Source organism: Morone saxatilis, unplaced genomic scaffold (assembly GCF_004916995.1).
Source record: "Morone saxatilis isolate NCDOM2014 unplaced genomic scaffold, NCSU_SB_2.0 Contig20, whole genome shotgun sequence".
NCBI classification, from domain to species: domain Eukaryota; kingdom Metazoa; phylum Chordata; class Actinopteri; family Moronidae; genus Morone; species Morone saxatilis.
This window is the reverse complement of record NW_023339763.1, coordinates 3,602,532-3,607,521: the sequence shown is the minus strand read 5'-3', so window position 1 is coordinate 3,607,521 and position 4,990 is coordinate 3,602,532.

Genomic DNA, 4,990 nt, shown 5'->3' with positions numbered 1-4,990 from the left:
ACTAGCTGGTGAACATAATGCAGCATTTAGCAACTAAAGAGCCAGATATTTCTCTATGGAGTTATTCAAGACTAAAACAGACCTGAAAGGAGAGTAAATATTTGCCAGGTGGCCAGAAACATCCAAATAAATGATAAGGTTGCCACGTGTCTGATGGATGCGTAAATAAGCAACTGTTTGCTAACAAGTTCATATCAACTTAAATGATGAGAATATTGTCAGTATTGTGTTCAAAACTGTTTTTTGTGGCTCCCAACAAAATCAACTGTTTCAGTTTTAACAGATAGTTTGATTTAATGCTAGTTAGTTATTTATTAAATTGCCCTACCATGGAAAAGTACACCTGTAGATACTAAAATTAAGTAAGCTATAAGTACATTTGATTTAAGTGGGCTAATGAGTAAGCATCGACTGTATTTAAGACCTTTTTCACAGTCAGCCATGTCATGTGAGTGAGGGATGGGGCACAATATCAGGGTTAAGGTTAATCACCTGCAGAAGTTTACAATTACACCTGTGCTTTTCCTGCAACTTCTTCTGGGTTTTTCAAACACAGTGGGGCATCTACTGTTGATCAGCTCTGCGACGCCAAAGTAATGGCATTACATGAGGGGCCAAAACCTACCACAGGGGATAAACAGCAAATGTCAAACACAGACATGGGGAGTGCAACAATGGACATGGGGTGAACAAGATATCATTAACTCCTCTGTGTAACGCAACAAGCCTTTTTCACAGCAGCTATTTTGCCATGAAATAGTAGGGTAAACACAGGTCTTTCCAGTGAGCCAACATGCACAACAGCACCCTGACTCTGTTTGACCTGAATGGAACGGATTCTTAATGAGTATCATTAGTATCATCATTTAGTAAACAGGTAATTCCACCATCAGTACTGGATGTTACAATGAAGCAGCAATCTCCATGCCTAATAAAGGAAGCCAATGCAAAGTGTCAAACACTGCAGTTCTTTGAACAGCTACTTGAGGCTGGCTCCAAAAGTGAGTCATTCCACATGTTAAAATACCCAACTTGACAGCAGAGATAAACATGTTTACAGCCTGGTACCAAAAACAGTTTTGGTCTCTATAACTAATTTCCATGTTCATGACAGCTGTACAGGGGGTACATTTTTATGTAACTCACCCGTTTAAATTATATTAAGTTATACATAATTAAGAGAGTGGTTGCTTTGAGTGACAGGTGGCTTTATTCGGCCCGCCTCAGTTCCGCCCATGCTCGATGTCTTTGTCCATTCTTTAATTAGTCGTGAGCCGGCAGAGTGTCAGTATTGACAAGATGGATACGACGTCCAGTTTGATTTATACAGTATGGTTACAACTGGGCCAGTGTCTAGAACTACCTGTGACTGGCTAGGTGTGCAGAGATGAGAAAGTAGTTCAAACTTTCTATTTTCACTGGACTCTTCACAGATCTGCCTATGTCATTTTTTACAACCGAGTGCAACACTATGAACGTCTTCAAGGAGCGACCTCCTGTTATCCCCGAAATGGGTCCATTTGTGCACACAAGTCGAGACTACAAAAACACAAAAGATGTTCTTAGAGATGCATTGTGGAAGCAGTGGGATGCAGGCAGGAGGAGGCCAACATAAAATCCAGCAGTTGTGATCAATTTGCCAAAGCTAAAAAAAGGAGGCCGAAGGGAAGCAGAGCAGAGCAGCTAGAGGGGAAAAGACTGCCTGTTCTGTACATCCAGCTTTGTTCAGACCCCCTCCCCACTCTGTGAGGTAGAAACATTTCTTCCTTTAACTGTGATTGTATAGCTAAATCCTTAAGCGTTTATACCTGTGGCTAATGGCTATTACCTAGATTGTTTGAAGCTTACCCAAACCTTTAATGCCTCTATGGGGTGAAAAGACCGACATAAGTAATTCAGTGGATAAAAGAGTCGACTTAATGACCATCAGGTAACAGCTATATGCAATAAAAAATCCACTTGTAACACACTACTTGCAATCAATCAATACATAATATACTGTACATTATACATTAAAAGCAAATGGAGATGTATTAAACAGACCTGGGTTCCATATACATTGGTAGGAATTGAATCACTGTATAATGGGCTGTTATGTAAGTCTCGTGTCTTTAACAAAAAAATGACACTATATCTGAACTCCTACAGCTAGTAAGGTTGTGTTCATAGTTAATCACCTACGTATATTCCTTTTTTTAATATTTCCAGTCGCCCACACAAGAAAATGTCTTGTTATGTATAAAAATATCCAAACAATGGCAATAACAGGTGAATATTCATGAGGTATCTGTCAAGAAAAATAAATACATTTCTCAGCTTTGTTATACAGTATATCATTATCTAACAGAGAATACCACAAAAAGGAAATCCCCAATGAATGTTTCTATACCAACCAGCTCATATGACTTGTAACCACAATGAAAAAACATTATTATATTGAAATGCTCCATACTAAATAGTATGTACTTAATGTCTGTATATTATTGTTTGTTTGTGTACAGGGATTTATTTGCTTTTGAATTCCCATCTGATCATTAGCAGTGCAATAGTGGCCTGTCACAGGGGAAATACTTTTTTCCAGTTGAAATACGTTGACACTCTCTGTTGTGGTAGCAGAGCTCCTGTCTTTGTTTGCTTAATTAATACTTTGTTGTGGGCTGTTACAATTAATTGTTATTGCAATTAGAGTGTTGGTTGGAAATGCTATAGCGACGGAGGCCCTCAGCGAGAGACAATTAACACCACAGTGCGTCCGTGATTCATTAGACAAGAACACACTCGTCTGGGAAAGTGACTTAAGATCTTCAAATCAAATGCAGAAGTGGAGCCTTTGGGGCAAAGTTATGGTTAAGATGGTGGAAGGAAGCAGAAGTAGTTGTGCTCGTGAGATAAAAAACCCAACCGAAAATACATCTTAAGCCTCTGCGAGAGAAAATGCTGCAATACTTCTAAAAAGACAGCATTTTGGTGATATTCGTGATGTGGCAGTCAAAATTCAAATCAGGATTAAAAAGACACTCCGAGATTGCTCGCTTGGGGGGCTTGAGATTTAGAAGGAATTTAAGGTTGGTGCACCGCTTCTTCCTCTAGGCCAAACTGCTCAACACACGATGGACATGAAGCAACTTGTTTAAACCCTTAAAGTTGCTGTAAGTAATATTTTTTTTGTTAGAATAGGTGTTAAATAGCTATGCAATCAGTGACCACCATCAGTGATATAAAGGCCTTTGCATACTGGGGGGGTCGTCAATCTATTTTTGTTCTTTTTGTCATGAGTACTTTCAGACAGAATGCGAATATTACTCGACAAAAAAGCGTCAAATTGTTTTGATGCAACATATTTACAGGTTAGTATTTTGCACTTTGTGTCATTTATTTGTCATGTCCCCGGCATGTACAGGCCTTAAGAGTGTTTAGTCAGTATCAGTCTACCGTTTCCTCCTTTCCGCAGTAAACGGAGAATAAATGTTCCTGTATTAATCCAATCAGGAGAGAAAATTCCACAAAGAGGCAGTCCTCAAGGGCAGGCAGCAAAATTTAAATTTGGGGAGGAAGGAGGGGACTGCAAAGACAGACAAGAAGTAAGCCAAAATGCAGATTTCCCTGACAGCACAACACAGGTTTCTGCCACATTTCAAAGCTATCTCCCAGTGCCTTCCTAATTTTGTTGTTTCTCCCCAGGTAATTTGAATGTCCCTCAAACATTATAACGAACAGTCTTCATACATAAAGTTGGAAATCACCCAAATTGCCAGATCATCTATGAAACACAGTACACACACAATCCATGCACTACTTCCAATCAACCCATCTGTCACCCCCGTCTGTCACCTCTACCTGGCAACCCACAATTCAAGGGGGTGTCCACATGATATAAAAAACCTCATTTGATCATGATGTTACTCTACAGTTCTGCAGTTTATTAGTGAAGAGTTGGAACTACACTGCAGACTGGGTCTCTGTTAACAGTACAACTACTCCTAATAATAATAATTATAACAATAATATATAGTCCCCGAGCTTTGGGCAGCCAAAAATAACACAAGAACTTAGCAAAAGCAGTTGGATTTGATTGTAGTTGTGAAATAATGTATTAGTGGGCTCCTTCCCTCAGTGCAGGTACTCTGTCGTCCATAATCTGCAATCAAGTACAACGCACACAGAAGACTATACATTCTGGAAATTCTTTATTAGGAGTCTCGATCAGTAAATCGATGACAGATACAGACAACATATTGCATGTGTTAATGTGTAAAAACACACTGGAGAGCTCAGTACTTATGAACAACCAAGTGGACTACAGAAAAGACAACCTTGTAGTAGATGACAAAAGAAGAGTAAGAATAGCAAAGAAACCTCCTTTACAACTGTCCCACTCGTGTCAAGAACATGTTCGAGGGTGTAGGTGGAGACGTGTCAAAGGCAGTTTTTCCACAAGCGAAGCATAGCCGGCTTTAATCGCACCGTGCTGCTGCGAGGCCGTGAATACGTGCGTTTCCTAAAGCAGCCTCACAGCAGGGGAGAACCATTCACCTATACTGTACAGACTCAAACACCCGAGACGCAACAGGACGGCAATTTAACCAAGAAAAATATGCCTTTGCCCCCCACCAGTACCCAAAAGACCTCCAGCAGTTTGACGTGGGCAAGTTAAGGAGGGTTCAGTCCTTTGAACGACAAACTGGTGAAAAAAACGGAAGCACATTGTTGTTTTCTGCTCCATTCACTATGCTGATCGTCACGCTCAACAGCTTTCCAACTTTCTACGCTTTAATTACCATGGCAACGGGAGAAAATAATTGCTAAATTGGAGCTCAAGAAAAGAGAGGCCAGGTGACAGTTTGGGTCACGCCCTGCATGTAATAATAGTGATTATGCTTGTTTGTTAAGATTAGCTATAGTGTGACTATATTAAATAATTTAAGGTCCCCTCCAGACATGTATTACGACATGTATACAGATAGTCTCCTTGGAACAATAATGTGTGTCT